The sequence below is a fragment of the Malaclemys terrapin genome, chromosome 20 (assembly GCF_027887155.1).
Source record: "Malaclemys terrapin pileata isolate rMalTer1 chromosome 20, rMalTer1.hap1, whole genome shotgun sequence".
Lineage (NCBI taxonomy): Eukaryota > Metazoa > Chordata > Testudines > Emydidae > Malaclemys > Malaclemys terrapin.
The window spans coordinates 12,738,924-12,751,944 of record NC_071524.1 but is presented as its reverse complement, the minus strand read 5'-3'; the positions used below and the strand labels follow the sequence as shown (position 1 = coordinate 12,751,944).

At 61.9% G+C, this 13,021-nt stretch overlaps 1 protein-coding gene across 3 annotated transcripts in view; it reads right to left on the bottom strand.

The window, feature by feature from the left end:
- EXOC3L2 (exocyst complex component 3 like 2) overlaps positions 1–12,464 on the bottom strand; it is a 57,014-nt gene extending 44,550 nt beyond the window's left edge. Inside the window, exon 1 of one of the 3 annotated variants that reach the window (XM_054010086.1) lies at positions 12,385–12,464. The gene's annotated coding sequence lies outside the window, so the exon portion shown is untranslated. Of the gene's footprint in view, positions 1–1,285; positions 1,335–6,775; positions 6,891–12,384 lie in introns of those variants that run through there. The other 2 variants (XM_054010085.1, XM_054010087.1) reach the window with 2 other exon arrangements.
- Between the last annotated feature and the right edge of the window lie 557 nt (positions 12,465–13,021).

Genomic DNA, 13,021 nt, shown 5'->3' with positions numbered 1-13,021 from the left:
TTCCTTCCTGGGCTTTAGTTGTATCCAGAATCAACTCTGGGTCAACTGATACATTTTCAACCATCATAGGCGGACAGGCTTTTACTGTCTGCTCTACAAACAGAAAAGAGCTAGGAAAACATTCCCCTTTAACAACCAAACAGCTTGGGATCTCATTTCCCTTGTCCCAACATGCAGGGCTGTTCACGGACAACTGCCTGGAGATCAGGATAGCTCTAGTCATAGGCAAGTCATTACCCCTACCAGACACAGGAACGTTTCCTTCACTGTCACAATTCTCCACACTGGTGACAGGTAAGGTCTAGGGACACTCATGTTCCACACACCTTGCTTTCCCAAACGGCTGATTAGATAAAGCCATCAGCTCACAAGGCTGCCTAGGTTCATCTAAACTTTCTTTGCCTTAGAATCATAGAATATCAAGGTTGGAAGGGACCTCAGGAGGTCATCTAGTCCAACCCCCTGCTCAAAGCAGGACCAATCCCCAGACAGATTTTTGCCCCAAATGGCCTCCTCAAGGATTGAACTCACAACCCTGGGTTTAGCAGGCCAAGGCTCAAACCACTGAGCTATCCCTTCCCCTCCCTTAACAGATAAACTCCTGTTTTCCACCCATAGTGTCTTATTACACTGAGCTACTTTCAGCACATCACTTTTACCTGGGTCAGACTCACTTTCCCAAGCTTTACTAGCCAACAATGTATCACCCACCAAGACTGTATCCTTTCCTTCCTCAGTTAGGGCTTTAACCTGATCACCAACTTTAATTTGCTCTAGAGAAACATCTTCCTGAGCCCTATCTAGGGTGACCAGATAGCAAATGAAAAAAATCAGGACAGGGGGTGGGAGGTAATAGGAGCCTATATAAGAAAAAGACCCACAAATCGGGACTGTCCCTATAAAATCGGGACACGTGGTCACCCTGGCCCTAGCTAATGCCAGATTCACTTCTGAGATACCAGACAAACACTCAGAAATGTTTTCCACATCTGCCCTGCTTCTTTGCACAGACAAACAGCCATCTTCCTCAGACAAACATTGGGAGAAACCCTCCATAGGCAAATCTTGCCCCTAGTAGACACAGGTTCAGGATTATTTCTTTCCTGTGACTGGTTTATGTCACCAACTTGAGTGAACAAAGCTTTAATATCATCCCCAATCAAAAGATTCTTAGGCAATAACTTCTCGCACCAGCTATAACTTCACATTTAACACCAATCCAATCAAGATGGATTCTGGCTAAAGGCACATTTACCGCAAACTTATAGAGGATTACAATATTCACCCTCTTATCTGCAGGGCCGGCTCTGGCTTTTGGGAGCGCGGGTGCAGGGGGACCAGCTGGGGCGGGGGGCAGTGGGAGGGAAGGAAGACGACTGCCCTGCAGGGCGCTCTGGTTCTCCGCGCCGCCGCCCCCTACAGCCGGAGCGGAACAAGAACAACCACAACAACAAAAAGCGGCCGGGCCGCCCTAGGATTGGGCAGAATGCCGCCTCCGACAATCTCCCGCCCCAACCACCAGCTTGCTCAGCTGGTGCCTCGAGCTGGCCCTGCTTATCTGGTAAATAATTTTCCTCTTTGATAAGATCTGCTTTAACAAGAGTGATGTTAGAAGCTGTAATCTGCCCTAAACAGCTTTTACCATTGACTTTTACATTCTCTGGGCCAGTTATGGGGTCACCTTCACCTGAGCTCACAGTAAAAGCATCTACATAAAAGGGGGCCGTGTTGGGGTAAATTTGGTTACACACAGTTAACTGCTTAGAGTCAAACAACCTACCCACATTGTTACAAACTGGATAGATTCTATCCCCAGCTCTGTTGTTGAGAGGAGCTGGCTTTCCAGGATGATACAGTCAGTTCCTGTTGTTCCTTTATTCTTTGGAGTTGGAGCTTAAGTCTGTCCACTTCTGCCTTAGCTTCTAGTTCCTGCAATCGAATCGATGCCATTCTTTGTCCCTGTTCAAAGCACAGGCGTTCTCTTTCAGCAGCTTCTCCTTCCATAACAGTTCGTTTTTACTTTTGTTCACGTTCTAACTGCTGGTTTCTGCAAGCATTGTCGCTGGGTCTGTTTCTTTATCACTGGCAAATAGGGTGACCAGATGTCCTGATTTTATAGGGACAGTCCCGATATTTGAGGCCTACTACCCCCCACCCCATTCCGATTTTTCACACTTGCTATCTGATCATCCTACTGGCAATTAACAGATTTTTCAGTTCCTGCTCTGGGGCCTTTTTCTTAAAAGGCCACGCGCCCCGTACGCACAATTCTCCCAGCCTTTTTCTGTCGGGATCTTGCTCATGGGTCTGCCTCTCTGATCACTGTAACTGATTTTTAACTGTTAAACTCTCCAATATCAAAATTAAATGTTGACAAGCGTGTGGTTCTGATCCCAAAACCCAGTTAACCCGTGGTAACCAGGACTGGTGCCCATGCCGGGGGTGGGAGGGAGAGGGCTAGGATCGCCCAGGCAACTGTCAGTCGGGCTTCCCTAACTTGTCTTTGCCCCCTCCATAGCCAGAGCTTCTCATCCGCAACCTCGGATGGAGTCACCGATGGCCTTGGCTCCCAACATGAATCAAGTCTCAGCAAATCCACCGTTGGCTCTAGTTCAAACCTGCAAGTGACCTGTGTCCCAGGCTGCAGGGAAAGAGGAACGCCCCGCAGGGCCTCTGCCAATCTGACCTGGGGGGAAATTCCTGCCTGACCCCACCTCTGGCGCTCAGACCCACCAGCCAGAGAGCTGGGAAAGGATTCCCCGTAGTAGCTCAGAGACCCCCCCATCTAGCGCCCCATGTCCAGCCACTGGGGATATTTGCTAAGAGCAGACAAAGTCCCCTTCCCCAAATCAGCCTCCTGGTCTCCTCCCCCACCATCAACCTTCTGGTCCCCTCCTCTTCCCCCCCCCCCCCGCCAAGCCTCTTCATCCCCTCCCCTCCCATTGACCTCATGGTCCCCACCTGTCCCATCAATCTCATCGTCCCTTCCCCCCCACACAACAGCCTCATGGTCCCTTCCCCTGCCCCCTCCTCCCATCAGCCTTATGGTCCCCTCCCCTCCATCAACCTCATAGTCCCCACCTGTCCCATCAACCTCATCATCCCCCCTCCATCAACCTCATCGTCCCATCCCTCCCTGCCCCCCCCCATCAGCCTCCTTGTCTCCTCCCCGCCCCCCCACATCAGCCTCATTGTCCCCTCCCCTCCATTCCTGAGGTTTGGATTTGGCTTTGAAAAGACAGAGATAAAAACAAAATGTTGTATGTGCATCTATCCCTGTTCCCCCCGCCATCCCCCGGGCTGTCTCGTGGGTAGGTTTGAACCCTGACCTTTCAGCACCATCACCCAGACTGCGGGCACTGGCACGTCAGGACTAGCGGTTATCTCTGAGGGGAGAAGTGCTGGGTACACAGGCTGGCCGGGGCACCCAACCCAGCTGTCTCTCTTCCCCACCCCCAAGGAGGGGGCTCCTGCCCCGTGTTGTGCTCTCTGGGGAGATGGGATGCTGGCGGAGGGAGAAGCCTGGACCCAGGGGTTCCCAGCGCAGTGTCTGGTGGGGGTGCGAGCCCAGCCTGGGAACGTTCACTGATTCTGGCAGTGCTCACGTTTCCCACAGGAGCCACGTGGGAAGTGTTTGCGGCAGGTGTGAATTTTTAAAGTGACCCATTCGACGGTGCCATCCCTGGGGACGCTCTTCATGCCCACCCAGCTCTTGTCAACAGTCGGTTTCAAGGTGCTTTCCAAAGCAAGTCGGTGTCATTATCCCCAGGTGGGGAAACTGAGGCACCGAGGGGCAAAGTGACTTGCCCAGGGTAACACAGCAGGCCAGTGGCAGAGCCAGGAACAGGACTGAGTCTATCCACGAGGCTACGCTGAGCACGTCGTCTCTGTGTCCCTGCTCCACATGCAGTGTTTGTCCCAGTGCAACCACGTGGGTTCAGGGCGGATTTTAACCAGCCTAGTTGGGCGCAGCGACACTGGGACAAAGGGGCCGTATACCCAGAATGCTCCCTCCCCGTCCAGTGTGGCAACAGTTCTGCCAGTCCCAGCACGTTATCCCAGTAAAACTGCCCTCGCCCTAGCAGGGCCGGACGGCTTTCACTACACTGGGACGAGTTTCGGGTGTAGACAAGCCCTGAGCTCATGTCCCTGGGGAAGGGGGTTGAGCTAAACCCAACCCAGGCGCTTTACCTCAGTGTCAGTAGGGCGGTCGGGGAGGAGACTCCGCAAGGGCCATTCTGGGCCATTTCCCCGGCCAGGCAGGGCCTAGTTATACCTGTAGAACTGGTCGGACTCTCCCACCTAGACGAGGGTCAGCCACATGGGAAGGGACAAAGCAAAGGCCCAAGGGGGGCATTCAGCAGAACAGCAAAGATCTGCTACAAACACTGGAGGGGGGAGCGCAGGTCACAAGAATTCCTTTTAATGGAGTGATAGAGACAAACTAGATGTACTGACACAGCCCCCCCTCAACACCTCTCCGCACCCCCCAGCCCCCTTTCCACGCCCTCCTCTCTGCACCCCCCCACACCTCCAGCCCGCAGAGGTACACGGCGGACTCAGACTCGGAACTAGAGCTGCCCCACTGGGGAGGTGGATTCCTTCCAACCCCTTTCACGGACGCTCATCACCATCGGACCCAGCATAGCTGCAGCCTCCCTGTGCACCTCAACTGCACAGCCCCCCACTCCCCCCCCAGGGTGTGGGCGAACTGTCAGACAACAGCGATTCTAGTAACCCTAGCACGGGGCTTCTCGACCCTCGATCTCCAAGCCCCTTGCCTGGGCAGGAGCACCCCCCATTTTGCCCAGGGCAGGAGCGCCCCCCTTTCACCCAGGGCCAGATGGAGGCCCGGAGGGGGAGTGGCTTGCCCAGAAGTTGGGTGGCTGGGCAAGGCCCAGTGGCAAAGAGAACTGGATTCCATGGGGACTGATCCCCCCTCACTCCCAGTTCTGCCAGGGCTGTTGGTGAGAGGCAGACAGGGCACCAGCCATGCCCAGGGCAGTGCCCCCTGGCCCCCAGTTCTGCCAGGGCTGTTGGTGAGAGGCAGACAGGGTGCCAGCCATGCCCAGGGCAGTGCCTGGCGAGTTTGGCCTGCTGGGGGAGGCTGACAAGCACTAGCTGACTGCTCCGCAGGGGCGACCCAGAGGCTCTCCCTGCCCTTTGAGTGCCCGGGGGCCAGGGAATGCTGGGGGGAGCTGAGTTCTGCTCCATTGCCAAGGGAAATGCCCCCCTCCCCCACTCTGTAGGCAGCCAAGACGAAAGCGAAACTGCTGCTCCCTGGGAGCAGAGCAAACACCCCGGGGGCCCCAGCCACCCAGGGGAGAAAGGGCTTCTGCAAGCCGGTGTCCACCTGTTCTGAAGCCAGCAGATTGGCACCCGAGTGCCAGGCCTGACACAGGACTTTGCCCTGCTCTGCCCTGCCAGCAGGCTCCGCAGTGGCCTTGAGCCGAGCCCAGCCCTGGGGAGAAGGGTGGAGGCTTCTCCGGGCACTGACTGCATCAGGGTCCGGCACAGGCTAATTTATGGTGATGCCAGTTGACAGCCTGGCCACACGCAAAGCTATAACCCGGCTGATCACGGCTCCCGGTCAACCCAGCCACACTCCTGGCCCTCGCCTTCTGAAACCACTTACCCCAGGAACCCTGGCAGGAGAGCGGGCACTGGTGTACGTGGCCGTGCGATGGGGAAGGCACCAATGGACCGAACGCCTTGTGCTTGGCACTGGCCCACTGAGCCAGCACACAGCCCCCCCCGAACTCCCTCCCGCACCCCCCGGCCAGCACACAGCCCCCCCCCGAACTCCCTCCCGCACCCCCCGGCCAGCACACAGCCCCCCCCCGAACTCCCCTCCCGCACCCCCCGGCCAGCACACAGCCCCCCCCCCCGAACTCCCTCCCGCACCCCCCGGCCAGCACACAGCCCCCCCCGAACTCCCTCCCGCACCCCCCGGCCAGCACACAGCCCCCCCCCCCCCCGAACTCCCTCCCGCACCCCCCGGCCAGCACACAGCCCCCCCCCCCGAACTCCCTCCCGCACCCCCCGGCCAGCACACAGCCCCCCCCCCCGAACTCCCTCCCGCACCCCCCGGCCAGCACACAGCCCCCCCCGAACTCCCCTCCCGCACCCCCCGGCCAGCACACAGCCCCCCCCCCGAACTCCCTCCCGCACCCCCCGGCCAGCACACAGCCCCCCCCGAACTCCCTCCCGCACCCCCCGGCCAGCACACAGCCCCCCCCCCGAACTCCCTCCCGCACCCCCCGGCCAGCACACAGCCCCCCCCCCGAACTCCCTCCCGCACCCCCCGGCCAGCACACAGCCCCCCCCGAACTCCCTCCCGCACCCCCCGGCCAGCACACAGCCCCTCTGAACCCCCCTCCGGCGCCCTCCAGCCAGCACACAGTCCCTCTCAACCCCAACCAAAACAGACCCCCTTTCCCCCCACAGGTCCAGGCCGGCACAGAGCCCTCCTGATCCCCCCAGGCCGGCACAGAGCCCCCGCACCCAGCGCCCCCCGAGGAGCTCCCAGCCCGACAATGTGACCCGATCCGGGGCTGGACGCGCCCCGGTGCCTCCCCGGACCCCCGGGCTGCAGCAGCCGCACGGACCGTGCCCTGGCGCGAGCCCCGAGAACCCGCCGGTGCTGGGGGAAGCTCCCGGGCACCCCGAGCAGCTGCAACCCCCCGGCCCGGTCCCCCGGGAGCCCCGCGCGGGTGTGGCCCTGCGGCGGCCCCCGCGGCCCCAAGCCCCGCCCGGAGCAGCGCGGAGCCGGTACCTGGGGCTGCATCGCGCTGCTGACCGCGGTCCCCACGGCCCGGGCCCCCCGCGTCCGCCTCGGCAGGTGGCCGCCCCTCGGCACCGTCCCTTTGACCGCTGGGGCGGGGCGGGGCGAGCAGCTCCGGGAACTCCCGGGCAACAGGCCGGCCCCGCCCGCCCTTGGGGCAGGACAGGGGCGGGGAGCAGCCGGCGCTGAGCCGCCTGGGCTATGGGGCAGGGAGCTGTGGGCACTGAGCCGTCTGGGCTATGGGGCAGAGAGCTGTGGGCACTGAGCCGCCTGGGCTATGGGGCAGGGAGCTGTGGGCACTGAGCCGCCTGGGGCTATGGGGCAGAGAGCTGTGGGCACTGAGCCGCCTGGGCTATGGGGCAGAGAGCTGTGGGCACTGAGCCGCCTGGGCTATGGGGCAGAGAGCCACCCACACGGAGCCGCCTGGGGCTATGGGGCAGGGAGCTGTGGGCACTGAGCCGCCTGGGCTATGGGGCAGGGAGCCACCCACATGGAGCCGCCTGGGGCTATGGGGCAGAGAGCTGTGGGCACTGAGCCATCTGGGCTATGGGGCAGGGAGCCACCCACACGGAGCCGCCTGGGGCTATGGGGCAGGGAGCTGTGGGCACTGAGCCGTCTGGGCTATGGGGCAGGGAGCCACCCACACGGAGCCGCCTGGGCTATGGGGCAGAGAGCTGTGGGCACTGAGCTGCCTGGGCTATGGGGCAGGACAGGGGCAGAGAGCAGCCAGCCCTGAGCCACCTGGGCTATGGGGCAGAGAGCTGTGGGCATTGAGCCGCCTGGGCTATGGGGCAGAGAGCTGTGGGCATTGAGCCGCCTGGGCTATGGGGCAGGGAGCTGTGGGCACTGAGCCACCTGGGCTATGGGGCAGGACAGGGGCAGAGAGCAGCCAGCGCTGAGCCGCCTGGGCTATGGGGCAGGGAGCCACCCACACGGAGCCGCCTGGGGCTATGGGGCAGAGAGCTGTGGGCACTGAGCCACCTGGGCTATGGGGCAGGACAGGGGCAGAGAGCAGCCAGCCCACAGCCACCTGGGCTATGGGGCGGGTAGCAGCCTGCACTGAGCCACGTCGGGCTATGGGGCAGGACGGGTGAGGAGCCGCCCGCACTGAGCCACCTGGGTTATGGGGCGCCCGCATAATGGTGTGAGCATGCACACAAACACACACATATGCATGGACACAGTTGTATGCTCATGTGGACATGCCCAGGGCACACACACAAACATGCCACATGCTCATGTACACACACCTGCACCCAGACACACACCCCTCCCCAGAGCTGGATGCAGCTGCTGCGGGAGGCTGGGCCCTGCCAATGCCCTGCCCCTGAGCCAGGCTGTCTCCAGCCGCTCTCACCTCCCCCTTGTGTGGGTGTTTGTTGGGGCGGGGGGGTGTAGGGCCCATCGCTGGTACTGGAGCCCTGCAAATGGGAATGCCCTTCATGCCCCTGGAGGGGAGAAGCCTCACTGGCCCCAACACAGCCCCCCACCAGGCCAGGCTCAGCTGCCCCCAGATCCAAAGGGGCCCTCGATTTGGGGTGCAGGTGGCTGGGACCTTGGCTGATTTTGCAGGGTCGTCTCCCCACGCTCCGGTGCCCACGTCTGGAGAGCGTCCCCGGGGCAGGCTGGACCAGCCCTGAATTCCTCACAAGGGAGGGTCGGAGCCAGAGTCGGAGCCCCGGGTATGCACACAGGCGTGATAAGATCTGCACAACCTTGGTGTCCTTGCTGTTTTCCAACAAGGCCCCATCTCTCAAAGGGACCATTCCCCTCTCATAGCTGGAGCAGCCCAGGCTCCCAGCCCCCTACTCTAACCAGCAGAGCTCTAACACCGCTCTCAGAGCTGGAGCCAGAACCCAGGAGTCCTGGCTCTGAGCCCTCCTCCTTTAACCAATTGACCCCACTTCCTTAAGCCAAGAAAGGAACCCGGTTGTCCTGATTCCAGATCGCTGCCTGCTCTAACCACTAGACCCCACTCCCCTCCCAGAGCTGGTAGGGACCCCCCTGGACCCATAGGGCACAGCCATCGAGTCAGCCTGTGGATTTTAGAGCACTTAGAAAGCCCAGCTGGTGAACAGCGAGGAGCCTAGAGTAGGATGGGCCCTTCCCAGCCCCTTCTTGCCCGTCCCTGGAGCTAAGGCTGTGTCTAATCTGCCACTTTTGGTGCTAAAACTTTAGTCATGCAGGGGTGTAAGAAAACAGTATAGACAGCACTTTATCACGCACTCCCGGCGATAAAGCTCCCACTCCTTGTTCGGGGTGGTTATTTTTTATCACCGGGAGAGCTCTCCCCTGGCAATAAAGCGTGACTGCACTGCCCAGGTCACGGCCCTGCCACGGCCGCGCTGTAAGGTAGGCAGTGTAGACAGGCCCACGTCTGCGCCCTTCGCTCGGGGCAGGCAGCGCTCCAGGCTCTGCTTCCCCCCAGGGCCTGCCGGGGCTCCCAGCTGAGCCTGCGAAGCAGGAACTCTCCTTGTTCCGACTCACTCCCATGCTTGGGGGTTACGGCTCAGAGGCCAGCAAAGCTCTCCGGGGAAATGGAGCGAACCTGTTTTCCAGGCCAAATCCAGCCCCCCTCCCCAGCCCCGTGGGGCTCAACACCCCAGGGTGCCCCCTGGAGGCCTCTAGACAAAGGGGGAGCCAGGCCACCCCTCTGCAGCCCCCTGCCTGGCTCAGATCCCAGCTGTGCCCAGGCCAGCAATGAGCAGTGCAACTGTTGTGCCCGGTGCCACGCAGGTCCTGAGGCTGGGAGCCCTGCAGTAGGACAGGAGCCATCCTGGCATGGCGGTAGGACCCTGGGGGGCAGGGAGCCCGTGAGTCACATCCCCAAGCTCCGGAGGCGCCGGCTGAGACCAGGAAATGACCCCCAGGCCGGAGGGCTGCAGACGGCAGGAAACGGGTCTGGATCCCTCTGCGCTGAACTGGCAGCCCAGGCAGGAGCGGGGGAGGGGGCAGCATGTGCGGCCCCCGATCGCAGCACACAGGGCCCGGGCAGCAGGGCCTGGCAGCAGGTCAGAGCTCATGTCCGCGGGAGAAAGGACTGGGGTCTGGCAGCTCAAGAAAGAGCTGGGGAGCCAGGACGCCTGGGTTCTCTCCCTGGCTCTGGGAGGGGAGTGGGGTCTAGTGGTCAGAGCAGGGGAGTGGGAGCCAGCACTCCTGGTTCTATCTCCAGCTTTGGGAGGGGAGTGGGTCTAGAGTACGTCTACACTGCAAAAATAACCTGGCAGCAACGAGTCCTAGCGCCCAGGTCAATTTACTCGGGCTATGGCTGAGCCCCACCCACCTCCCTGGGAGTGAGACTACGCTGCTGTTCTTGTCCCTACCCTGATGGGTTACGGCAGGGGGCAGGGACAGGACTCCTGGGTCTCCCCCACCCCCTGCCCATTTGCCTTGCTTCGCAATCTGCAGCAACCCTCTGCCTGCCCCGCTGCATCAGGGACAGGAGTTAATGCTTCGGACCCGCTCCCTCAGGGCACCCTGGCACCTCTGCTGAAAGGTGCCTGGCAGGGCTTGGGTTGTTGGGCCTGCTGGGGGCTGAGAGCCCCTGGATGGGGGCCGAGGAGTTGTTCCTCACCCCAGAGCCTGCAGGGAGCCCAGCCGTCTGACTGTTCTTATTGCCACGCCAGCTGGCAGCTTTCTGAGCGAGTCTGGACACCCCACACCGGTGGGGCAGGGGCACCCGCTCCTGCCGTCAGGCTGGCAGGCACATAGATGCCCCAGGACACCCAGCGCTTTCCAGCCATGCAGGAGATGAAGGAGACCCCTGCCCTGCGGAGCTGTCAATAGGGAGGGGCAGGGCACGGGGTATGGGAGTGGCTCTGGGGACAGCGACAGGGGCAGATTAGACATGGGCCAGGACTGGGGAGGCCCCCTTGGGGGAGGGACTGTCTGTCGTGTGTTTGTACAGCACCTAGCGCCATGGGAGAGGGGACTGATTTGAGGTCCTGGGGACTACAGTATCACAGATCATAATACAAATGTGCTCCCCCACCCCTCTGCTCCCTGCCTAATCCCCACACACACGCCCCAGTCACCTTCGCCTGCCCCCACCCCCGACAGAGACCTCGCAGGGTGCCCAGAGAGAGGGGAGCAGACAGTGCATTTGGACGGGGTTAGATCCATACAGTAATTACCAGCAGCCAAAGCCAATGTCCCTGGAAGCTCTGCTCCCACGGCAGGGAGACGGGGGGTTCCCCTCTGCACAGCATTGGAGCAAAATGCCAAAGGTCCAGGGACCAAAGTCCCGCAGAGTCTGGCCAAGTTGCATGGTGAGGAGAATTGAGGCAACACTGGGGTCTAGTGGTTAGAGCAGGGGGCTGGGAGCCAGGACTCCTAGGTTCTATCCCTGGTGCTGGCAGTGGCTGGCCTTCTAGGGCCACAAGATTGGCAGGTGCCAGGTTTCCTGACTCTGTCTCTACCCTGCTGCAGGGGCCTGGGTGAGTCCCAGAGCCTGAGGCTCCCCAGGGTCAAACTGCACTTTGGTGCTGGAGGGGGATGGGCAAAGTTGGGGGAGAGAAGGGGGGGAGCAGGGGGCAGAGAGACAATAGAGAGGGATAGTTGGTGGGGGCAGAGTGGGGGGGCAACAGAGGCATGGGTGGATGGGTGACAGATGGGAGAAGAGGGATGTGGGGGGAGGGACAGCCATGGCAGTGGGGTGGGCAAGGGGAGCTGGACGGGCACAGGGGACATGGGGGTATGTGCAGTCCAGCAAATGCATGGATGGGGGAGGACCCATTTTCACTTCCTGGGGTCCCAGTCCCACTGGGCCCCTCCCCCAGGGGTGTGGCACCAAGACATGGCCAGTAGGTCCAGCCCGGCCCCATCCCGCAGCGACTGGCCTGAGATCAGGAACCCCACGGCAGGGGCTGGCTTGTGCCCATCTGCCCCACCAGGGGAGCCCTGCTTGGACCACACCAGGAGCAGGCTGCATTGCACTCGCCAGGATGGTGAAGGCACCAGCTGGGCAGAGACTTGGCTCATTCCCATTTGCTTGGCACCAACAACTCCAGCCGGCTGGACACGTACGCAGCACCGGCTCCAGCTCCCCCAGCCGGCAGGGCACGTACCCAGCACCGGCTCCGGCTCCCCCAGCCGGCAGGGCACGTACGCAGCACCGGCTCCGGCTCCCCCAGCCGGCAGGGCACGTACCCAGCACCGGCACTGCAGCCTGACCCAGCCCTGTGGCTCCCTGCTGTGAGGCTCACAGACACACAGAATCCTGGGGGGGAGGGAAGTGGGGTCTAGTGGTTAGAGCAGGGAGCTAAGCCACAGGACTCCAGGGTTCTGATTCCTGGCTTAGTCCCTGACCTGCTGTTTAGGATGACCAGATGTCCCGATTTTATAGGGACAGTCCCAATTTGGGGGGCTTTTTCTTATATAGGCTCCTATTATCCCCCAGCCCCCGTCCCGATTTTTCACACTTGCTGTCTTCCCCGCCCCGTGCCTCAGTTTCTTCCCTCCAATGGGACCCCGGCGTCTGGGGATATTGGTGAAGTGCTTTGGGCCCCTGGGCTGGCTGGAGTGAGAGCCGGGTAGCGGGGGCGGGGTGGGGATGGGGATGGAGGCTCATGGGGGCGGGGGCCCCGCACGCCCCCCCTTACCGTGCTCTGAAGGGGACCCTGGGGCTCACTCCATCTCCTGCCTGCCGGGACCCAGCCGCACCGGCCAGTGGCTCCGCAGTGAGTTGGACGCCCGGAGGAGATGGAGGGTGTCGGGAGGGGAGGGGGGGGGGGTTTCCTGAGAGGAAGCCCCTCCCTGTGGCCCTGGCTGGAAGCCTCCCCCGCCTGCAGCAGGGTCATCACCGGTTTTTTCCTGGGCTGGGGGGAGCCCGCGCCGGTGTCTGTCTGGAGAGCGGCTCCCTCCCCACGCCCCAGGGGCGCGTCCGCTCCGGGGGGCTGGCAGCGATGTGGGACTGCGGAGCTGGAGAGGGGCCAGCCGGGCTCCCCGGGGCTGGGGCGGCAGAGAACGGGGGGCACCGGGGCAGGGCTGGTGCAATGCCAGACAGGGATATGGGCTCGTGGTGCCCGAGCACCGGGAAGATTCAGGGCTGGGGGCTCCGCTCCACCCATCTCTGGAGCTGGGTCTCTGCCCTGCTTGGGGCGGGCCCCGGCCCCCCCCCCCCCCCGCATCTTCCCAGCCTGAAAGAAAACAGCCCGGGCCCCTCCCTTGCTTCTGCTTGGCTGCCGCTGCTGGTGCACAAGCGTCGCGCTGGCAGAGTGCTGCAGCACCGCTGGGGGG